At 46.9% G+C, this 25,060-nt stretch overlaps 7 non-coding genes across 7 annotated transcripts; all 7 read left to right on the forward strand.

The window, feature by feature from the left end:
* Window positions 1-1,028: 1,028 nt before the first annotated feature.
* On the forward strand, window positions 1,029-1,100 carry trnag-ucc (transfer RNA glycine (anticodon UCC)). Its single transcript has one exon. It is a non-coding gene; the product is annotated as a tRNA-Gly (tRNA).
* Window positions 1,101-4,707: 3,607 nt separating this feature from the next.
* Window positions 4,708-4,779, forward strand: trnag-ucc (transfer RNA glycine (anticodon UCC)). Its single transcript has one exon. It is a non-coding gene; the product is annotated as a tRNA-Gly (tRNA).
* A 3,607-nt stretch (window positions 4,780-8,386) lies between these two features.
* On the forward strand, window positions 8,387-8,458 carry trnag-ucc (transfer RNA glycine (anticodon UCC)). Its single transcript has one exon. It is a non-coding gene; the product is annotated as a tRNA-Gly (tRNA).
* Window positions 8,459-12,069: 3,611 nt separating this feature from the next.
* On the forward strand, window positions 12,070-12,141 carry trnag-ucc (transfer RNA glycine (anticodon UCC)). The gene has a single exon. It is a non-coding gene; the product is annotated as a tRNA-Gly (tRNA).
* A 3,613-nt stretch (window positions 12,142-15,754) lies between these two features.
* trnag-ucc (transfer RNA glycine (anticodon UCC)) lies at window positions 15,755-15,826 on the forward strand. Its single transcript has one exon. It is a non-coding gene; the product is annotated as a tRNA-Gly (tRNA).
* A 3,608-nt stretch (window positions 15,827-19,434) lies between these two features.
* On the forward strand, window positions 19,435-19,506 carry trnag-ucc (transfer RNA glycine (anticodon UCC)). Its single transcript has one exon. It is a non-coding gene; the product is annotated as a tRNA-Gly (tRNA).
* A 3,603-nt stretch (window positions 19,507-23,109) lies between these two features.
* trnag-ucc (transfer RNA glycine (anticodon UCC)) lies at window positions 23,110-23,181 on the forward strand. Its single transcript has one exon. It is a non-coding gene; the product is annotated as a tRNA-Gly (tRNA).
* Window positions 23,182-25,060: the final 1,879 nt, after the last annotated feature.

A 25,060-nucleotide genomic window follows, 5' to 3' on the forward strand; every position in this document is an offset into this window, starting at 1 on the left:
ACTGGCATCTCCAAATCATGCCCTCCTGTGAAAACCCCTTACTGCTGACTGACACCTCCCCCTCTTCTACAAAGTAAAAGAGAAACCTGCAAATCTATCAACGGGATCGAACTTCAAATTAATACATATTCCTCGAGAGGGTTCTGCTTCCCGAACTGTTACCCGGAATTCCCTCCTCTCCACAACTACTGCAGCGTGGCCTCAGTCTAATGGTTCCTCTGTTTTTGCCGTTTTTGTTTTCTAAGAAAACTCTTGAGAAGTTTTAGAAACTGAAAGAACTGCAGAATTACGTGGGGCATGGATAGGATAAATAGACAAAGTCTTTTCCCTGGGGTCGGGGAGTCCAGAACTAGAGGGCATAGGTTTAGTGTGAGAGGCGAAAGATATAAAAGCGACCAAAGGGTCAACGCTTTCATCCAGAGGGTGGTACGTGTGTGGAATGAGCTGCCAGAGGAAGTGGCGGAGGCTGGTACAATTGCAACATTTTCCAGGCATTTGGATGGGTATATGAATAGGAAGGGTTTGGAAGGATATGGGCCGGGTGCTGGCAGGTGGGACTAGATTGGGTTGGGATATCTGGTCGGCATGGGCAGGTTGGACCGAAGGGTCTGTTTCCGAGCTGCACATCTCTATCTCGATGACTATGTCTACGCTGTAAATCAGAAACCAAACCCGAAGTCGGTGGTAAAGCTGTATGAAGAGAAATCAGAGTTCACGTTTCGGTCCGGTGAACCTTTCTGAGAACTTGACAAGTTTTAATTGTGTGATCGTTCCAGGGTTGCCCTGGGATTTTCGTGCTATTTCTGTTATTGATTGATTTCAGATGATGAGAAATCCGAAATGCTGCTTTGTGTGTATTAAAAAGTGAGGCGGGGCATCAGGAGACCGATCCACTCAGTAAAACTCGGTCTTTGATGACTTCTCAATTCTAATATTTCACTGCAAAATTTCCAACAAAACAACAACGAAATTTCGAGTCAAGAACTATTATGGCACATCAGCTGATTTCTAGAGCGCTTCAGCCTGTAGCGATGGTGGTATAGTGGTGAGCATAGCTGCCTTCCAAGCAGTTGACCCGGGTTCGATTCCCGGCCATCGCAAGCAGTGCGTTTTAACACCACTCCACAACCAAAAGAGCCGATCGATTCAGTGGGAATGAAACAGCTCCGTCTGCACATCACATTGAGTCTGCCAGACCTCTGGAGTGCAGACACAACTTTGAAGTTGAGGATGTCCCCAGGAGGATTAAGGAGTCAAGTCGAACACGGTTCAAAGAAACACGAGTCATGGCAGAATTCCTTGGTTTTCCATCTTATTTCGAAAGAAATGTTTCCGGATTTCACTCATTTCAACATTACTCTCATTTTGTTTTTTGTGAACTACAGCCTAATATCAAGTGAAATGTGGGTGGACAGTTCACAAATATCCAAACAACGTTATTTCTCATATCGAATCGGTGATGTTATTGTTTTAGGTGCAGGTCAGAAATAGGAGGAGTGGACACCAGCTGCTTTTATATTTCCAGTATGAGAAAATGATTCGATAAAACTCTGAGAGATGATAGAAGTGACCACACAGTGAGTGAAAGTTTAATCCAGGATAAAGTTAAAAATCACACAACACCAGATTACAGTCCAACAGCTTTACTTGGAAGCACTAGTTTTAGGAGTGCTCCGAAAGCTACTTGGACGATAACCTGGTATTGTGTGATTTTGAACTTTGTCCTCCCCAGTCCACCACAGGCTCCTCCACGTCATCATCCGAGATCGTCATCATGGATTTGTTAAGGGAAGGTAGTGTCTGATGAAGGTGACTGATTTTCTTTGAAGGATAAAGAATGGATGGAGTGTATCCGATGTAGATCAACCTGATGATAAGAAGGACCATAAGACGCAGTATTTATAGCAAAAGGATTACAGTTTAATGCAGCTGAAATGATATATTAAACACATTTAGGTTAAGCCTTTCATCTTTTATAATGGGTTTACTAGTTTCCGTTCTTTAATATAAGAACCTCAGAACCTTTTCAAAGTTACGTTGTCGAGATAACTTCAGGTTGTCTAACAAGAGATGCCATCTCAGCTCAGACAATGCATTAAAGGTGTGAGGTTAAAGTCTGTCTGTGTCCCAATCTTGAGTCAGACTGGTTCTAGCCTCCCAGTCGGAGAGCACTTCAGCGCTCTGTGCCTTTCGGTCTCGGACCCCTGGGTGACAATCCTCCAAGGCAGACTATGGGACAGCCAACAATGCAAAGTGGCCAAGCAGAGGCTGATAGTCAAGTTCGGTACCCATGGGGATGACTTTAACTGGGCACTTTGGTTCATGTCACACGACACGTGACAACACTGCACTGTATACTATTTCACGGACACTACACAAGTACACGTACACACACAAAAGCACACTCCTACCGACCCACACACACATGCATACCCTCTCTCAAACACAAGCTCTCTCTCATAAACTCACTCAAACACTTCCACATTCACAGCCACTCACGCACATTCTCACAAATTGATACCCCAGTACACTCACACACATGCACCTACACACACACACTCACACACCCGCATATCCCTACATGCATACACACACACACAGACACACACACACACAGCCACACACACCCACACATGCACCCACACACACACACATGCAGCCACACACACACGCATGCACCCACACACGCAGACACACACACACACACACATATACACACACACAGTCCCCCCCGCCCCCCCCACACACACTGATTCCGGGTTCTCACGACTCTCAGCTGGAGACTATCATTGCCTGCAGACCCGACCTTCATCCCCCCACGACACCATGAAGGGTAACACTTGCTCATGCCCTTACACAGCCGTCTGTGCCCTCCCTTGACCCCGTCCTTTCCATCTTGCCCACCGCCCCTCCATGACGCTCTACCTCCTTCCTGCGCAGGTTTGCTCTGACAATGTCAATTTCACGTCCTTTGTCAATTTCACTTCCTATGTCAATTTCACCGCACTACGTTTTCTTTTTCCGCTCACGAACCGGGATCACCCTACGCTGTGCTTGCTGACCCCACCCCCTACGTTTGCCTTCCCGGATAGCGCTTTGTGTTTCGTTGGAACCGCAGGAGTAGCTGCGGACGTTCTGCTTAAACCTGAGCGGATAACACTGTTCTGCTCGGAGACAGGGAGGTCTGTAGATGCTGGAGCCCGAAACATCGATTTCCCTGCTGTGCGTTTCCAGCAACACACTCTCGACACTGTTCTGCCACGACCCTGTCTCGGTTGCACACAATCCCATTCATCATTAAGGCGCCACGGCATCCCAAGGACTTGGGACCCATGGGAACTAAATGATGACAGCGGCCTCAGCACTCTGCACCCCCTGACCTTGGAAAGCCCATCTTGGTTCAGGTTACCTATCTAGGGCAGGGAGGGTTTTGCGTGCACTGCCTTCCCACATCAGTGGAAGCGACCTTCACTAAACAGCTGCCCATGACTACCCCTTGCTGTGAAGTTAAACATCACACAACACCAGGTTATAGTCCAACAGATTTAATTGGAAGCTCTAGATTGCGGACAACCACCTGATGAAGGAGCAGCGCTCCGAAAGCTAGTGCTTCCAATTAAACCTGTTGGTCTATAACCTGGTGTTGTGTGATTTTTAACTTGCTATACCCCAGTCCAACACTGGCATCTCCAAATCATGCCCTCCTGTGAAAACCCCTTACTGCTGACTGACACCTCCCCCTCTTCTACAAAGTAAAAGAGAAACCTGCAAATCTATCAACGGGATCGAACTTCAAATTAATACATATTCCTCGAGAGGGTTCTGCTTCCCGAACTGTTACCCGGAATTCCCTCCTCTCCACAACTACTGCAGCGTGGCCTCAGTCTAATGGTTCCTCTGTTTTTGCCGTTTTTGTTTTCTAAGAAAACTCTTGAGAAGTTTTAGAAACTGAAAGAACTGCAGAATTACGTGGGGCATGGATAGGATAAATAGACAAAGTCTTTTCCCTGGGGTCGGGGAGTCCAGAACTAGAGGGCATAGGTTTAGTGTGAGAGGCGAAAGATATAAGAGCGACCAAAGGGTCAACGCTTTCATCCAGAGGGTGGTACGTGTGTGGAATGAGCTGCCAGAGGAAGTGGCGGAGGCTGGTACAATTGCAACATTTTCCAGGCATTTGGATGGGTATATGAATAGGAAGGGTTTGGAAGGATATGGGCCGGGTGCTGGCAGGTGGGACTAGATTGGGTTGGGATATCTGGTCGGCATGGGCAGGTTGGACCGAAGGGTCTGTTTCCGAGCTGCACATCTCTATCTCGATGACTATGTCTACGCTGTAAATCAGAAACCAAACCCGAAGTCGGTGGTAAAGCTGTATGAAGAGAAATCAGAGTTCACGTTTCGGTCCGGTGAACCTTTCTGAGAACTTGACAAGTTTTAATTGTGTGATCGTTCCAGGGTTGCCCTGGGATTTTCGTGCTATTTCTGTTATTGATTGATTTCAGATGATGAGAAATCCGAAATGCTGCTTTGTGTGTATTAAAAAGTGAGGCGGGGCATCAGGAGACCGATCCACTCAGTAAAACTCGGTCTTTGATGACTTCTCAATTCTAATATTTCACTGCAAAATTTCCAACAAAACAACAACGAAATTTCGAGTCAAGAACTATTATGGCACATCAGCTGATTTCTAGAGCGCTTCAGCCTGTAGCGATGGTGGTATAGTGGTGAGCATAGCTGCCTTCCAAGCAGTTGACCCGGGTTCGATTCCCGGCCATCGCAAGCAGTGCATTTTAACACCACTCCACAACCAAAAGAGCCGATCGATTCAGTGGGAATGAAACAGCTCCGTCTGCACATCACATTGAGTCTGCCAGACCTCTGGAGTGCAGACACAACTTTGAAGTTGAGGATGTCCCCAGGAGGATTAAGGAGTCAAGTCGAACACGGTTCAAAGAAACACGAGTCATGGCAGAATTCCTTGGTTTTCCATCTTATTTCGAAAGAAATGTTTCCGGATTTCACTCATTTCAACATTACTCTCATTTTGTTTTTTGTGAACTACAGCCTAATATCAAGTGAAATGTGGGTGGACAGTTCACAAATATCCAAACAACGTTATTTCTCATATCGAATCGGTGATGTTATTGTTTTAGGTGCAGGTCAGAAATAGGAGGAGTGGACACCAGCTGCTTTTATATTTCCAGTATGAGAAAATGATTCGATAAAACTCTGAGAGATGATAGAAGTGACCACACAGTGAGTGAAAGTTTAATCCAGGATAAAGTTAAAAATCACACAACACCAGATTACAGTCCAACAGCTTTACTTGGAAGCACTAGTTTTAGGAGTGCTCCGAAAGCTACTTGGACGATAACCTGGTATTGTGTGATTTTGAACTTTGTCCTCCCCAGTCCACCACAGGCTCCTCCACGTCATCATCCGAGATCGTCATCATGGATTTGTTAAGGGAAGGTAGTGTCTGATGAAGGTGACTGATTTTCTTTGAAGGATAAAGAATGGATGGAGTGTATCCGATGTAGATCAACCTGATGATAAGAAGGACCATAAGACGCAGTATTTATAGCAAAAGGATTACAGTTTAATGCAGCTGAAATGATATATTAAACACATTTAGGTTAAGCCTTTCATCTTTTATAATGGGTTTACTAGTTTCCGTTCTTTAATATAAGAACCTCAGAACCTTTTCAAAGTTACGTTGTCGAGATAACTTCAGGTTGTCTAACAAGAGATGCCATCTCAGCTCAGACAATGCATTAAAGGTGTGAGGTTAAAGTCTGTCTGTGTCCCAATCTTGAGTCAGACTGGTTCTAGCCTCCCAGTCGGAGAGCACTTCAGCGCTCTGTGCCTTTCGGTCTCGGACCCCTGGGTGACAATCCTCCAAGGCAGACTATGGGACAGCCAACAATGCAAAGTGGCCAAGCAGAGGCTGATAGTCAAGTTCGGTACCCATGGGGATGACTTTAACTGGGCACTTTGGTTCATGTCACACGACACGTGACAACACTGCACTGTATACTATTTCACGGACACTACACAAGTACACGTACACACACAAAAGCACACTCCTACCGACCCACACACACATGCATACCCTCTCTCAAACACAAGCTCTCTCTCATAAACTCACTCAAACACTTCCACATTCACAGCCACTCACGCACATTCTCACAAATTGATACCCCAGTACACTCACACACATGCACCTACACACACACACTCACACACCCGCATATCCCTACATGCATACACACACACACAGACACACACACACACAGCCACACACACCCACACATGCACCCACACACACACACATGCAGCCACACACACACGCATGCACCCACACACGCAGACACACACACACACACACATATACACACACACAGTCCCCCCCGCCCCCCCCACACACACTGATTCCGGGTTCTCACGACTCTCAGCTGGAGACTATCATTGCCTGCAGACCCGACCTTCATCCCCCCACGACACCATGAAGGGTAACACTTGCTCATGCCCTTACACAGCCGTCTGTGCCCTCCCTTGACCCCGTCCTTTCCATCTTGCCCACCGCCCCTCCATGACGCTCTACCTCCTTCCTGCGCAGGTTTGCTCTGACAATGTCAATTTCACGTCCTTTGTCAATTTCACTTCCTATGTCAATTTCACCGCACTACGTTTTCTTTTTCCGCTCACGAACCGGGATCACCCTACGCTGTGCTTGCTGACCCCACCCCCTACGTTTGCCTTCCCGGATAGCGCTTTGTGTTTCGTTGGAACCGCAGGAGTAGCTGCGGACGTTCTGCTTAAACCTGAGCGGATAACACTGTTCTGCTCGGAGACAGGGAGGTCTGTAGATGCTGGAGCCCGAAACATCGATTTCCCTGCTGTGCGTTTCCAGCAACACACTCTCGACACTGTTCTGCCACGACCCTGTCTCGGTTGCACACAATCCCATTCATCATTAAGGCGCCACGGCATCCCAAGGACTTGGGACCCATGGGAACTAAATGATGACAGCGGCCTCAGCACTCTGCACCCCCTGACCTTGGAAAGCCCATCTTGGTTCAGGTTACCTATCTAGGGCAGGGAGGGTTTTGCGTGCACTGCCTTCCCACATCAGTGGAAGCGACCTTCACTAAACAGCTGCCCATGACTACCCCTTGCTGTGAAGTTAAACATCACACAACACCAGGTTATAGTCCAACAGATTTAATTGGAAGCTCTAGATTGCGGACAACCACCTGATGAAGGAGCAGCGCTCCGAAAGCTAGTGCTTCCAATTAAACCTGTTGGTCTATAACCTGGTGTTGTGTGATTTTTAACTTGCTATACCCCAGTCCAACACTGGCATCTCCAAATCATGCCCTCCTGTGAAAACCCCTTACTGCTGACTGACACCTCCCCCTCTTCTACAAAGTAAAAGAGAAACCTGCAAATCTATCAACGGGATCGAACTTCAAATTAATACATATTCCTCGAGAGGGTTCTGCTTCCCGAACTGTTACCCGGAATTCCCTCCTCTCCACAATTACTGCAGCGTGGCCTCAGTCTAATGGTTCCTCTGTTTTTGCCGTTTTTGTTTTCTAAGAAAACTCTTGAGAAGTTTTAGAAACTGAAAGAACTGCAGAATTACGTGGGGCATGGATAGGATAAATAGACAAAGTCTTTTCCCTGGGGTCGGGGAGTCCAGAACTAGAGGGCATAGGTTTAGTGTGAGAGGCGAAAGATATAAAAGCGACCAAAGGGTCAACGCTTTCATCCAGAGGGTGGTACGTGTGTGGAATGAGCTGCCAGAGGAAGTGGCGGAGGCTGGTACAATTGCAACATTTTCCAGGCATTTGGATGGGTATATGAATAGGAAGGGTTTGGAAGGATATGGGCCGGGTGCTGGCAGGTGGGACTAGATTGGGTTGGGATATCTGGTCGGCATGGGCAGGTTGGACCGAAGCGTCTGTTTCCGAGCTGCACATCTCTATCTCGATGACTATGTCTACGCTGTAAATCAGAAACCAAACCCGAAGTCGGTGGTAAAGCTGTATGAAGAGAAATCAGAGTTCACGTTTCGGTCCGGTGAACCTTTCTGAGAACTTGACAAGTTTTAATTGTGTGATCGTTCCAGGGTTGCCCTGGGATTTTCGTGCTATTTCTGTTATTGATTGATTTCAGATGATGAGAAATCCGAAATGCTGCTTTGTGTGTATTAAAAAGTGAGGCGGGGCATCAGGAGACCGATCCACTCAGTAAAACTCGGTCTTTGATGACTTCTCAATTCTAATATTTCACTGCAAAATTTCCAACAAAACAACAACGAAATTTCGAGTCAAGAACTATTATGGCACATCAGCTGATTTCTAGAGCGCTTCAGCCTGTAGCGATGGTGGTATAGTGGTGAGCATAGCTGCCTTCCAAGCAGTTGACCCGGGTTCGATTCCCGACCATCGCAAGCAGTGCATTTTAACACCACTCCACAACCAAAAGAGCCGATCGATTCAGTGGGAATGAAACAGCTCCGTCTGCACATCACATTGAGTCTGCCAGACCTCTGGAGTGCAGACACAACTTTGAAGTTGAGGATGTCCCCAGGAGGATTAAGGAGTCAAGTCGAACACGGTTCAAAGAAACACGAGTCATGGCAGAATTCCTTGGTTTTCCATCTTATTTCGAAAGAAATGTTTCCGGATTTCACTCATTTCAACATTACTCTCATTTTGTTTTTTGTGAACTACAGCCTAATATCAAGTGAAATGTGGGTGGACAGTTCACAAATATCCAAACAACGTTATTTCTCATATCGAATCGGTGATGTTATTGTTTTAGGTGCAGGTCAGAAATAGGAGGAGTGGACACCAGCTGCTTTTATATTTCCAGTATGAGAAAATGATTCGATAAAACTCTGAGAGATGATAGAAGTGACCACACAGTGAGTGAAAGTTTAATCCAGGATAAAGTTAAAAATCACACAACACCAGATTACAGTCCAACAGCTTTACTTGGAAGCACTAGTTTTAGGAGTGCTCCGAAAGCTACTTGGACGATAACCTGGTATTGTGTGATTTTGAACTTTGTCCTCCCCAGTCCACCACAGGCTCCTCCACGTCATCATCCGAGATCGTCATCATGGATTTGTTAAGGGAAGGTAGTGTCTGATGAAGGTGACTGATTTTCTTTGAAGGATAAAGAATGGATGGAGTGTATCCGATGTAGATCAACCTGATGATAAGAAGGACCATAAGACGCAGTATTTATAGCAAAAGGATTACAGTTTAATGCAGCTGAAATGATATATTAAACACATTTAGGTTAAGCCTTTCATCTTTTATAATGGGTTTACTAGTTTCCGTTCTTTAATATAAGAACCTCAGAACCTTTTCAAAGTTACGTTGTCGAGATAACTTCAGGTTGTCTAACAAGAGATGCCATCTCAGCTCAGACAATGCATTAAAGGTGTGAGGTTAAAGTCTGTCTGTGTCCCAATCTTGAGTCAGACTGGTTCTAGCCTCCCAGTCGGAGAGCACTTCAGCGCTCTGTGCCTTTCGGTCTCGGACCCCTGGGTGACAATCCTCCAAGGCAGACTATGGGACAGCCAACAATGCAAAGTGGCCAAGCAGAGGCTGATAGTCAAGTTCGGTACCCATGGGGATGACTTTAACTGGGCACTTTGGTTCATGTCACACGACACGTGACAACACTGCACTGTATACTATTTCACGGACACTACACAAGTACACGTACACACACAAAAGCACACTCCTACCGACCCACACACACATGCATACCCTCTCTCAAACACAAGCTCTCTCTCATAAACTCACTCAAACACTTCCACATTCACAGCCACTCACGCACATTCTCACAAATTGATACCCCAGTACACTCACACACATGCACCTACACACACACACTCACACACCCGCATATCCCTACATGCATACACACACACACAGACACACACACACACAGCCACACACACCCACACATGCACCCACACACACACACATGCAGCCACACACACACGCATGCACCCACACACGCAGACACACACACACACACACACACATATACACACACACAGTCCCCCCCGCCCCCCCCACACACACTGATTCCGGGTTCTCACGACTCTCAGCTGGAGACTATCATTGCCTGCAGACCCGACCTTCATCCCCCCACGACACCATGAAGGGTAACACTTGCTCATGCCCTTACACAGCCGTCTGTGCCCTCCCTTGACCCCGTCCTTTCCATCTTGCCCACCGCCCCTCCATGACGCTCTACCTCCTTCCTGCGCAGGTTTGCTCTGACAATGTCAATTTCACGTCCTTTGTCAATTTCACTTCCTATGTCAATTTCACCGCACTACGTTTTCTTTTTCCGCTCACGAACCGGGATCACCCTACGCTGTGCTTGCTGACCCCACCCCCTACGTTTGCCTTCCCGGATAGCGCTTTGTGTTTCGTTGGAACCGCAGGAGTAGCTGCGGACGTTCTGCTTAAACCTGAGCGGATAACACTGTTCTGCTCGGAGACAGGGAGGTCTGTAGATGCTGGAGCCCGAAACATCGATTTCCCTGCTGTGCGTTTCCAGCAACACACTCTCGACACTGTTCTGCCACGACCCTGTCTCGGTTGCACACAATCCCATTCATCATTAAGGCGCCACGGCATCCCAAGGACTTGGGACCCATGGGAACTAAATGATGACAGCGGCCTCAGCACTCTGCACCCCCTGACCTTGGAAAGCCCACCTTGGTTCAGGTTACCTATCTAGGGCAGGGAGGGTTTTGCGTGCACTGCCTTCCCACATCAGTGGAAGCGACCTTCACTAAACAGCTGCCCATGACTACCCCTTGCTGTGAAGTTAAACATCACACAACACCAGGTTATAGTCCAACAGATTTAATTGGAAGCTCTAGATTGCGGACAACCACCTGATGAAGGAGCAGCGCTCCGAAAGCTAGTGCTTCCAATTAAACCTGTTGGTCTATAACCTGGTGTTGTGTGATTTTTAACTTGCTATACCCCAGTCCAACACTGGCATCTCCAAATCATGCCCTCCTGTGAAAACCCCTTACTGCTGACTGACACCTCCCCCTCTTCTACAAAGTAAAAGAGAAACCTGCAAATCTATCAACGGGATCGAACTTCAAATTAATACATATTCCTCGAGAGGGTTCTGCTTCCCGAACTGTTACCCGGAATTCCCTCCTCTCCACAACTACTGCAGCGTGGCCTCAGTCTAATGGTTCCTCTGTTTTTGCCGTTTTTGTTTTCTAAGAAAACTCTTGAGAAGTTTTAGAAACTGAAAGAACTGCAGAATTACGTGGGGCATGGATAGGATAAATAGACAAAGTCTTTTCCCTGGGGTCGGGGAGTCCAGAACTAGAGGGCATAGGTTTAGTGTGAGAGGCGAAAGATATAAGAGCGACCAAAGGGTCAACGCTTTCATCCAGAGGGTGGTACGTGTGTGGAATGAGCTGCCAGAGGAAGTGGCGGAGGCTGGTACAATTGCAACATTTTCCAGGCATTTGGATGGGTATATGAATAGGAAGGGTTTGGAAGGATATGGGCCGGGTGCTGGCAGGTGGGACTAGATTGGGTTGGGATATCTGGTCGGCATGGGCAGGTTGGACCGAAGGGTCTGTTTCCGAGCTGCACATCTCTATCTCGATGACTATGTCTACGCTGTAAATCAGAAACCAAACCCGAAGTCGGTGGTAAAGCTGTATGAAGAGAAATCAGAGTTCACGTTTCGGTCCGGTGAACCTTTCTGAGAACTTGACAAGTTTTAATTGTGTGATCGTTCCAGGGTTGCCCTGGGATTTTCGTGCTATTTCTGTTATTGATTGATTTCAGATGATGAGAAATCCGAAATGCTGCTTTGTGTGTATTAAAAAGTGAGGCGGGGCATCAGGAGACCGATCCACTCAGTAAAACTCGGTCTTTGATGACTTCTCAATTCTAATATTTCACTGCAAAATTTCCAACAAAACAACAACGAAATTTCGAGTCAAGAACTATTATGGCACATCAGCTGATTTCTAGAGCGCTTCAGCCTGTAGCGATGGTGGTATAGTGGTGAGCATAGCTGCCTTCCAAGCAGTTGACCCGGGTTCGATTCCCGGCCATCGCAAGCAGTGCATTTTAACACCACTCCACAACCAAAAGAGCCGATCGATTCAGTGGGAATGAAACAGCTCCGTCTGCACATCACATTGAGTCTGCCAGACCTCTGGAGTGCAGACACAACTTTGAAGTTGAGGATGTCCCCAGGAGGATTAAGGAGTCAAGTCGAACACGGTTCAAAGAAACACGAGTCATGGCAGAATTCCTTGGTTTTCCATCTTATTTCGAAAGAAATGTTTCCGGATTTCACTCATTTCAACATTACTCTCATTTTGTTTTTTGTGAACTACAGCCTAATATCAAGTGAAATGTGGGTGGACAGTTCACAAATATCCAAACAACGTTATTTCTCATATCGAATCGGTGATGTTATTGTTTTAGGTGCAGGTCAGAAATAGGAGGAGTGGACACCAGCTGCTTTTATATTTCCAGTATGAGAAAATGATTCGATAAAACTCTGAGAGATGATAGAAGTGACCACACAGTGAGTGAAAGTTTAATCCAGGATAAAGTTAAAAATCACACAACACCAGATTACAGTCCAACAGCTTTACTTGGAAGCACTAGTTTTAGGAGTGCTCCGAAAGCTACTTGGACGATAACCTGGTATTGTGTGATTTTGAACTTTGTCCTCCCCAGTCCACCACAGGCTCCTCCACGTCATCATCCGAGATCGTCATCATGGATTTGTTAAGGGAAGGTAGTGTCTGATGAAGGTGACTGATTTTCTTTGAAGGATAAAGAATGGATGGAGTGTATCCGATGTAGATCAACCTGATGATAAGAAGGACCATAAGACGCAGTATTTATAGCAAAAGGATTACAGTTTAATGCAGCTGAAATGATATATTAAACACATTTAGGTTAAGCCTTTCATCTTTTATAATGGGTTTACTAGTTTCCGTTCTTTAATATAAGAACCTCAGAACCTTTTCAAAGTTACGTTGTCGAGATAACTTCAGGTTGTCTAACAAGAGATGCCATCTCAGCTCAGACAATGCATTAAAGGTGTGAGGTTAAAGTCTGTCTGTGTCCCAATCTTGAGTCAGACTGGTTCTAGCCTCCCAGTCGGAGAGCACTTCAGCGCTCTGTGCCTTTCGGTCTCGGACCCCTGGGTGACAATCCTCCAAGGCAGACTATGGGACAGCCAACAATGCAAAGTGGCCAAGCAGAGGCTGATAGTCAAGTTCGGTACCCATGGGGATGACTTTAACTGGGCACTTTGGTTCATGTCACACGACACGTGACAACACTGCACTGTATACTATTTCACGGACACTACACAAGTACACGTACACACACAAAAGCACACTCCTACCGACCCACACACACATGCATACCCTCTCTCAAACACAAGCTCTCTCTCATAAACTCACTCAAACACTTCCACATTCACAGCCACTCACGCACATTCTCACAAATTGATACCCCAGTACACTCACACACATGCACCTACACACACACACTCACACACCCGCATATCCCTACATGCATACACACACACACAGACACACACACACACAGCCACACACACCCACACATGCACCCACACACACACACATGCAGCCACACACACACGCATGCACCCACACACGCAGACACACACACACACACACACACACATATACACACACACAGTCCCCCCCGCCCCCCCCACACACACTGATTCCGGGTTCTCACGACTCTCAGCTGGAGACTATCATTGCCTGCAGACCCGACCTTCATCCCCCCACGACACCATGAAGGGTAACACTTGCTCATGCCCTTACACAGCCGTCTGTGCCCTCCCTTGACCCCGTCCTTTCCATCTTGCCCACCGCCCCTCCATGACGCTCTACCTCCTTCCTGCGCAGGTTTGCTCTGACAATGTCAATTTCACGTCCTTTGTCAATTTCACTTCCTATGTCAATTTCACCGCACTACGTTTTCTTTTTCCCCTCACGAACCGGGATCACCCTACGCTGTGCTTGCTGACCCCACCCCCTACGTTTGCCTTCCCGGATAGCGCTTTGTGTTTCGTTGGAACCGCAGGAGTAGCTGCGGACGTTCTGCTTAAACCTGAGCGGATAACACTGTTCTGCTCGGAGACAGGGAGGTCTGTAGATGCTGGAGCCCGAAACATCGATTTCCCTGCTGTGCGTTTCCAGCAACACACTCTCGACACTGTTCTGCCACGACCCTGTCTCGGTTGCACACAATCCCATTCATCATTAAGGCGCCACGGCATCCCAAGGACTTGGGACCCATGGGAACTAAATGATGACAGCGGCCTCAGCACTCTGCACCCCCTGACCTTGGAAAGCCCATCTTGGTTCAGGTTACCTATCTAGGGCAGGGAGGGTTTTGCGTGCACTGCCTTCCCACATCAGTGGAAGCGACCTTCACTAAACAGCTGCCCATGACTACCCCTTGCTGTGAAGTTAAACATCACACAACACCAGGTTATAGTCCAACAGATTTAATTGGAAGCTCTAGATTTCGGACAACCACCTGATGAAGGAGCAGCGCTCCGAAAGCTAGTGCTTCCAATTAAACCTGTTGGTCTATAACCTGGTGTTGTGTGATTTTTAACTTTCTATACCCCAGTCCAACACTGGCATCTCCAAATCATGCCCTCCTGTGAAAACCCCTTACTGCTGACTGACACCTCCCCCTCTTCTACAAAGTAAAAGAGAAACCTGCAAATCTATCAACGGGATCGAACTTCAAATTAATACATATTCCTCGAGAGGGTTCTGCTTCCCGAACTGTTACCCGGAATTCCCTCCTCTCCACAATTACTGCAGCGTGGCCTCAGTCTAATGGTTCCTCTGTTTTTGCCGTTTTTGTTTTCTAAGAAAACTCTTGAGAAGTTTTAGAAACTGAAAGAACTGCAGAATTACGTGGGGCATGGATAGGATAAATAGACAAAGTCTTTTCCCTGGGGTCGGGGAGTCCAGAACTAGAGGGCATAGGTTTAGTGTGAGAGGCGAAAGATATAAAAGCGACCAAAGGGTCAACGCTTTCATCCAGAGGGTGGTACGTGTGTGGAATGAGCTGCCAGAGGAAGTGGCGGAGGCTGGTACAATTGCAACATTTTCCAGGCATTTGGATGGGTATATGAATAGGAAGGGTTTGGAAGGATATGGGCCGGGTGCTGGCAGGTGGGACTAGATTGGGTTGGGATATCTGGTCGGCATGGGCAGGTTGGACCGAAGGGTCTGTTTCCGAGCTGCACATCTCTATCTCGATGACTATGTCTACGCTGTAAATCAGAAACCAAACCCGAAGTCGGTGGTAAAGCTGTATGAAGAGAAATCAGAGTTCACGTTTCGGTCCGGTGAACCTTTCTGAGAACTTGACAAGTTTTAATTGTGTGATCGTTCCAGGGTTGCCCTGGGATTTTCGTGCTATTTCTGTTATTGATTGATTTCAGATGATGAGAAATCCGAAATGCTGCTTTGTGTGTATTAAAAAGTGAGGCGGGGCATCAGGAGACCGATCCACTCAGTAAAACTCGGTCTTTGATGACTTCTCAATTCTAATATTTCACTGCAAAATTTCCAACAAAACAACAACGAAATTTCGAGTCAAGAACTATTATGGCACATCAGCTGATTTCTAGAGCGCTTCAGCCTGTAGCGATGGTGGTATAGTGGTGAGCATAGCTGCCTTCCAAGCAGTTGACCCGGGTTCGATTCCCGGCCATCGCAAGCAGTGCATTTTAACACCACTCCACAACCAAAAGAGCCGATCGATTCAGTGGGAATGAAACACCTCCGTCTGCACATCACATTGAGTCTGCCAGACCTCTGGAGTGCAGACACAACTTTGAAGTTGAGGATGTCCCCAGGAGGATTAAGGAGTCAAGTCGAACACGGTTCAAAGAAACACGAGTCATGGCAGAATTCTTTGGTTTTCCATCTTATTTCGAAAGAAATGTTTCCGGATTTCACTCATTTCAACATTACTCTCATTTTGTTTTTTGTGAACTACAGCCTAATATCAAGTGAAATGTGGGTGGACAGTTCACAAATATCCAAACAACGTTATTTCTCATATCGAATCGGTGATGTTATTGTTTTAGGTGCAGGTCAGAAATAGGAGGAGTGGACACCAGCTGCTTTTATATTTCTAGTATGAGAAAATGATTCGATAAAACTCTGAGAGATGATAGAAGTGACCACACAGTGAGTGAAAGTTTAATCCAGGATAAAGTTAAAAATCACACAACACCAGATTACAGTCCAACAGCTTTACTTGGAAGCACTAGTTTTAGGAGTGCTCCGAAAGCTACTTGGACGATAACCTGGTATTGTGTGATTTTGAACTTTGTCCTCCCCAGTCCACCACAGGCTCCTCCACGTCATCATCCGATATCGTCATCATGGATTTGTTAAGGGAAGGTAGTGTCTGATGAAGGTGACTGATTTTCTTTGAAGGATAAAGAATGGATGGAGTGTATCCGATGTAGATCAACCTGATGATAAGAAGGACCATAAGACGCAGTATTTATAGCAAAAGGATTACAGTTTAATGCAGCTGAAATGATATATTAAACACATTTAGGTTAAGCCTTTCATCTTTTATAATGGGTTTACTAGTTTCCGTTCTTTAATATAAGAACCTCAGAACCTTTTCAAAGTTACGTTGTCGAGATAACTTCAGGTTGTCTAACAAGAGATGCCATCTCAGCTCAGACAATGCATTAAAGGTGTGAGGTTAAAGTCTGTCTGTGTCCCAATCTTGAGTCAGACTGGTTCTAGCCTCCCAGTCGGAGAGCACTTCAGCGCTCTGTGCCTTTCGGTCTCGGACCCCTGGGTGACAATCCTCCAAGGCAGACTATGGGACAGCCAACAATGCAAAGTGGCCAAGCAGAGGCTGATAGTCAAGTTCGGTACCCATGGGGATGACTTTAACTGGGCACTTTGGTTCATGTCACACGACACGTGACAACACTGCACTGTATACTATTTCACGGACACTACACAAGTACACGTACACACACAAAAGCACACTCCTACCGACCCACACACACATGCATACCCTCTCTCAAACACAAGCTCTCTCTCATAAACTCACTCAAACACTTCCACATTCACAGCCACTCACGCACATTCTCACAAATTGATACCCCAGTACACTCACACACATGCACCTACACACACTCTCACACACCCGCATATCCCTACATGCATACACACACACACAGACACACACACACACAGCCACACACACCCACACATGCACCCACACACACACACATGCAGCCACACACACACGCATGCACCCACACACGCAGACACACACACACACACACACACACACACACACAGTCCCCCCCGCCCCCCCCCCCACACACACTGATTCCGGGTTCTCACGACTCTCAGCTGGAGACTATCATTGCCTGCAGACCCGACCTTCATCCCCCCACGACACCATGAAGGGTAACACTTGCTCATGCCCTTACACAGCCGTCTGTGCCCTCCCTTGACCCCGTCCTTTCCATCTTGCCCACCGCCCCTCCATGACGCTCTACCTCCTTCCTGCGCAGGTTTGCTCTGACAATGTCAATTTCACGTCCTTTGTCAATTTCACTTCCTATGTCAATTTCACCGCACTACGTTTTCTTTTTCCGCTCACGAACCGGGATCACCCTACGCTGTGCTTGCTGACCCCACCCCCTACGTTTGCCTTCCCGGATAGCGCTTTGTGTTTCGTTGGAACCGCAGGAGTAGCTGCGGACGTTCTGCTTAAACCTGAGCGGATAACACTGTTCTGCTCGGAGACAGGGAGGTCTGTAGATGCTGGAGCCCGAAACATCGATTTCCCTGCTGTGCGTTTCCAGCAACACACTCTCGACACTGTTCTGCCACGACCCTGTCTCGGTTGCACACAATCCCATTCATCATTAAGGCGCCACGGCATCCCAAGGACTTGGGACCCATGGGAACTAAATGATGACAGCGGCCTCAGCACTCTGCACCCCCTGACCTTGGAAAGCCCATCTTGGTTCAGGTTACCTATCTAGGGCAGGGAGGGTTTTGCGTGCACTGCCTTCCCACATCAGTGGAAGCGACCTTCACTAAACAGCTGCCCATGACTACCCCTTGCTGTGAAGTTAAACATCACACAACACCAGGTTATAGTCCAACAGATTTAATTGGAAGCTCTAGATTTCGGACAACCACCTGATGAAGGAGCAGCGCTCCGAAAGCTAGTGCTTCCAATTAAACCTGTTGGTCTATAACCTGGTGTTGTGTGATTTTTAACTTTCTATACCCCAGTCCAACACTGGCATCTCCAAATCATGCCCTCCTGTGAAAACCCCTTACTGCTGACTGACACCTCCCCCTCTTCTACAAAGTAAAAGAGAAACCTGCAAATCTATCAACGGGATCGAACTTCAAATTAATACATATTCCTCGAGAGGGTTCTGCTTCCCGAACTGTTACTCGGAATTCCCTCCTCTCCACAATTACTGCAGCGTGGCCTCAGTCTAATGGTTCCTCTGTTTTTGCCGTTTTTGTTTTCTAAGAAAACTCTTGAGAAGTTTTAGAAACTGAAAGAACTGCAGAATTACGTGGGGCATGGATAGGATAAATAGACAAAGTCTTTTCCCTGGGGTCGGGGAGTCCAGAACTAGAGGGCATAGGTTTAGTGTGAGAGGCGAAAGATATAAAAGCGACCAAAGGGTCAACGCTTTCATCCAGAGGGTGGTACGTGTGTGGAATGAGCTGCCAGAGGAAGTGGCGGAGGCTGGTACAATTGCAACATTTTCCAGGCATTTGGATGGGTATATGAATAGGAAGGGTTTGGAAGGATATGGGCCGGGTGCTGGCAGGTGGGACTAGATTGGGTTGGGATATCTGGTCGGCATGGGCAGGTTGGACCGAAGGGTCTGTTTCCGAGCTGCACATCTCTATCTCGATGACTATGTCTACGCTGTAAATCAGAAACCAAACCCGAAGTCGGTGGTAAAGCTGTATGAAGAGAAATCAGAGTTCACGTTTCGGTCCGGTGAACCTTTCTGAGAACTTGACAAGTTTTAATTGTGTGATCGTTCCAGGGTTGCCCTGGGATTTTCGTGCTATTTCTGTTATTGATTGATTTCAGATGATGAGAAATCCGAAATGCTGCTTTGTGTGTATTAAAAAGTGAGGCGGGGCATCAGGAGACCGATCCACTCAGTAAAACTCGGTCTTTGATGACTTCTCAATTCTAATATTTCACTGCAAAATTTCCAACAAAACAACAACGAAATTTCGAGTCAAGAACTATTATGGCACATCAGCTGATTTCTAGAGCGCTTCAGCCTGTAGCGGTGGTGGTATAGTGGTGAGCATAGCTGCTTTCCAAGCAGTTGACCCGGGTTCGATTCCCGGCCATCGCAAGCAGTGCATTTTAACACCACTCCACAACCAAAAGAGCCGATCGATTCAGTGGGAATGAAACACCTCCGTCTGCACATCACATTGAGTCTGCCAGACCTCTGGAGTGCAGACACAACTTTGAAGTTGAGGATGTCCCCAGGAGGATTAAGGAGTCAAGTCGAACACGGTTCAAAGAAACACGAGTCATGGCAGAATTCCTTGGTTTTCCATCTTATTTCGAAAGAAATGTTTCCGGATTTCACTCATTTCAACATTACTCTCATTTTGTTTTTTGTGAACTACAGCCAAATATCAAGTGAAATGTGGGTGGACAGTTCACAAATATCCAAACAACGTTATTTCTCATATCGAATCGGTGATGTTATTGTTTTAGGTGCAGGTCAGAAATAGGAGGAGTGGACACCAGCTGCTTTTATATTTCCAGTATGAGAAAATGATTCGATAAAACTCTGAGAGATGATAGAAGTGACCACACAGTGAGTGAAAGTTTAATCCAGGATAAAGTTAAAAATCACACAACACCAGATTACAGTCCAACAGCTTTACTTGGAAGCACTAGTTTTAGGAGTGCTCCGAAAGCTACTTGGACGATAACCTGGTATTGTGTGATTTTGAACTTTGTCCTCCCCAGTCCACCACAGGCTCCTCCACGTCATCATCCGAGATCGTCATCATGGATTTGTTAAGGGAAGGTAGTGTCTGATGAAGGTGACTGATTTTCTTTGAAGGATAAAGAATGGATGGAGTGTATCCGATGTAGATCAACCTGATGATAAGAAGGACCATAAGACGCAGTATTTATAGCAAAAGGATTACAGTTTAATGCAGCTGAAATGATATATTAAACACATTTAGGTTAAGCCTTTCATCTTTTATAATGGGTTTACTAGTTTCCGTTCTTTAATATAAGAACCTCAGAACCTTTTCAAAGTTACGTTGTCGAGATAACTTCAGGTTGTCTAACAAGAGATGCCATCTCAGCTCAGACAATGCATTAAAGGTGTGAGGTTAAAGTCTGTCTGTGTCCCAATCTTGAGTCAGACTGGTTCTAGCCTCCCAGTCGGAGAGCACTTCAGCGCTCTGTGCCTTTCGGTCTCGGACCCCTGGGTGACAATCCTCCAAGGCAGACTATGGGACAGCCAACAATGCAAAGTGGCCAAGCAGAGGCTGATAGTCAAGTTCGGTACCCATGGGGATGACTTTAACTGGGCACTTTGGTTCATGTCACACAACACGTGACAACACTGCACTGTATACTATTTCACGGACACTACACAAGTACACGCACACACACAAAAGCACACTCCTACCGACCCACACACACATGCATACCCTCTCTCAAACACAAGCTCTCTCTCATAAACTCACTCAAACACTTCCACATTCACAGCCACTCACGCACATTCTCACAAATTGATACCCCAGTACACTCACACACATGCACCTACACACACTCTCACACACCCGCATATCCCTACATGCATACACACACACACAGACACACACACACACAGCCACACACACCCACACATGCACCCACACACACACACATGCAGCCACACACACACGCATGCACCCACACACGCAGACACATACACACACACACACACACACACACAGTCCCCCCCGCCCCCCCCACACACACTGATTCCGGGTTCTCACGACTCTCAGCTGGAGACTATCATTGCCTGCAGACCCGACCTTCATCCCCCCACGACACCATGAAGGGTAACACTTGCTCATGCCCTTACACAGCCGTCTGTGCCCTCCCTTGACCCCGTCCTTTCCATCTTGCCCACCGCCCCTCCATGACGCTCTACCTCCTTCCTGCGCAGGTTTGCTCTGACAATGTCAATTTCACGTCCTTTGTCAATTTCACTTCCTATGTCAATTTCACCGCACTACGTTTTCTTTTTCCGCTCACGAACCGGGATCACCCTACGCTGTGCTTGCTGACCCCACCCCCTACGTTTGCCTTCCCGGATAGCGCTTTGTGTTTCGTTGGAACCGCAGGAGTAGCTGCGGACGTTCTGCTTAAACCTGAGCGGATAACACTGTTCTGCTCGGAGACAGGGAGGTCTGTAGATGCTGGAGCCCGAAACATCGATTTCCCTGCTGTGCGTTTCCAGCAACACACTCTCGACACTGTTCTGCCACGACCCTGTCTCGGTTGCACACAATCCCATTCATCATTAAGGCGCCACGGCATCCCAAGGACTTGGGACCCATGGGAACTAAATGATGACAGCGGCCTCAGCACTCTGCACCCCCTGACCTTGGAAAGCCCATCTTGGTTCAGGTTACCTATCTAGGGCAGGGAGGGTTTTGCGTGCACTGCCTTCCCACATCAGTGGAAGCGACCTTCACTAAACAGCTGCCCATGACTACCCCTTGCTGTGAAGTTAAACATCACACAACACCAGGTTATAGTCCAACAGATTTAATTGGAAGCTCTAGATTTCGGACAACCACCTGATGAAGGAGCAGCGCTCCGAAAGCTAGTGCTTCCAATTAAACCTGTTGGTCTATAACCTGGTGTTGTGTGATTTTTAACTTTCTATACCCCAGTCCAACACTGGCATCTCCAAATCATGCCCTCCTGTGAAAACCCCTTACTGCTGACTGACACCTCCCCCTCTTCTACAAAGTAAAAGAGAAACCTGCAAATCTATCAACGGGATCGAACTTCAAATTAATACATATTCCTCGAGAGGGTTCTGCTTCCCGAACTGTTACCCGGAATTCCCTCCTCTCCACAATTACTGCAGCGTGGCCTCAGTCTAATGGTTCCTCTGTTTTTGCCGTTTTTGTTTTCTAAGAAAACTCTTGAGAAGTTTTAGAAACTGAAAGAACTGCAGAATTACGTGGGGCATGGATAGGATAAATAGACAAAGTCTTTTCCCTGGGGTCGGGGAGTCCAGAACTAGAGGGCATAGGTTTAGTGTGAGAGGCGAAAGATATAAAAGCGACCAAAGGGTCAACGCTTTCATCCAGAGGGTGGTACGTGTGTGGAATGAGCTGCCAGAGGAAGTGGCGGAGGCTGGTACAATTGCAACATTTTCCAGGCATTTGGATGGGTATATGAATAGGAAGTGTTTGGAAGGATATGGGCCGGGTGCTGGCAGGTGGGACTAGATTGGGTTGGGATATCTGGTCGGCATGGGCAGGTTGGACCGAAGGGTCTGTTTCCGAGCTGCACATCTCTATCTCGATGACTATGTCTACGCTGTAAATCAGAAACCAAACCCGAAGTCGGTGGTAAAGCTGTATGAAGAGAAATCAGAGTTCACGTTTCGGTCCGGTGAACCTTTCTGAGAACTTGACAAGTTTTAATTGTGTGATCGTTCCAGGGTTGCCCTGGGATTTTCGTGCTATTTCTGTTATTGATTGATTTCAGATGATGAGAAATCCGAAATGCTGCTTTGTGTGTATTAAAAAGTGAGGCGGGGCATCAGGAGACCGATCCACTCAGTAAAACTCGGTCTTTGATGACTTCTCAATTCTAATATTTCACTGCAAAATTTCCAACAAAACAACAACGAAATTTCGAGTCAAGAACTATTATGGCACATCAGCTGATTTCTAGAGCGCTTCAGCCTGTGGCGATGGTGGTATAGTGGTGAGCATAGCTGCCTTCCAAGCAGTTGACCCGGGTTCGATTCCCGGCCATCGCAAGCAGTGCATTTTAACACCACTCCACAACCAAAAGAGCCGATCGATTCAGTGGGAATGAAACACCTCCGTCTGCACATCACATTGAGTCTGCCAGACCTCTGGAGTGCAGACACAACTTTGAAGTTGAGAATGTCCCCAGGAGGATTAAGGAGTCAAGTCGAACACGGTTCAAAGAAACACGAGTCATGGCAGAATTCCTAGGTTTTCCATCTTATTTCGAAAGAAATGTTTCCGGATTTCACTCATTTCAACATTACTCTCATTTTGTTTTTTGTGAACTACAGCCAAATATCAAGTGAAATGTGGGTGGACAGTTCACAAATATCCAAACAACGTTATTTCTCATATCGAATCGGTAATGTTATTGTTTTAGGTGCAGGTCAGAAATAGGAGGAGTGGACACCAGCTGCTTTTATATTTCCAGTATGAGAAAATGATTCGATAAAACTCTGAGAGATGATAGAAGTGACCACACAGTGAGTGAAAGTTTAATCCAGGATAAAGTTAAAAATCACACAACACCAGATTACAGTCCAACAGCTTTACTTGGAAGCACTAGTTTTAGGAGTGCTCCGAAAGCTACTTGGACGATAACCTGGTATTGTGTGATTTTGAACTTTGTCCTCCCCAGTCCACCACAGGCTCCTCCACGTCATCATCCGAGATCGTCATCATGGATTTGTTAAGGGAAGGTAGTGTCTGATGAAGGTGACTGATTTTCTTTGAAGGATAAAGAATGGATGGAGTGTATCCGATGTAGATCAACCTGATGATAAGAAGGACCATAAGACGCAGTATTTATAGCAAAAGGATTACAGTTTAATGCAGCTGAAATGATATATTAAACACATTTAGGTTAAGCCTTTCATCTTTTATAATGGGTTTACTAGTTTCCGTTCTTTAATATAAGAACCTCAGAACCTTTTCAAAGTTACGTTGTCGAGATAACTTCAGGTTGTCTAACAAGAGATGTCATCTCAGCTCAGACAATGCATTAAAGGTGTGAGGTTAAAGTCTGTCTGTGTCCCAATCTTGAGTCAGACTGGTTCTAGCCTCCCAGTCGGAGAGCACTTCAGCGCTCTGTGCCTTTCGGTCTCGGACCCCTGGGTGACAATCCTCCAAGGCAGACTATGGGACAGCCAACAATGCAAAGTGGCCAAGCAGAGGCTGATAGTCAAGTTCGGTACCCATGGGGATGACTTTAACTGGGCACTTTGGTTCATGTCACACGACACGTGACAACACTGCACTGTATACTATTTCACGGACACTACACAAGTACACGCACACACACAAAAGCACACTCCTACCGACCCACACACACATGCATACCCTCTCTCAAACACAAGCTCTCTCTCATAAACTCACTCAAACACTTCCACATTCACAGCCACTCACGCACATTCTCACAAATTGATACCCCAGTACACTCACACACATGCACCTACACACACTCTCACACACCCGCATATCCCTACATGCATACACACACACACAGACACACACACACACAGCCACACACACCCACACATGCACCCACACACACACACATGCAGCCACACACACACGCATGCACCCACACACGCAGACACACACACACACACACATATACACACACACACACACACAGTCCCCCCCGCCCCCCCCCCCCCCCCCCCACACACACTGATTCCGGGTTCTCACGACTCTCAGCTGGAGACTATCATTGCCTGCAGACCCGACCTTCATCCCCCCACGACACCATGAAGGGTAACACTTGCTCATGCCCTTACACAGCCGTCTGTGCCCTCCCTTGACCCCGTCCTTTCCATCTTGCCCACCGCCCCTCCATGACGCTCTACCTCCTTCCTGCGCAGGTTTGCTCTGACAATGTCAATT

This window comes from Chiloscyllium punctatum, chromosome 15, assembly GCF_047496795.1.
Source record: "Chiloscyllium punctatum isolate Juve2018m chromosome 15, sChiPun1.3, whole genome shotgun sequence".
In the NCBI taxonomy this organism is placed as follows: Eukaryota; Metazoa; Chordata; class Chondrichthyes; order Orectolobiformes; family Hemiscylliidae; genus Chiloscyllium; species Chiloscyllium punctatum.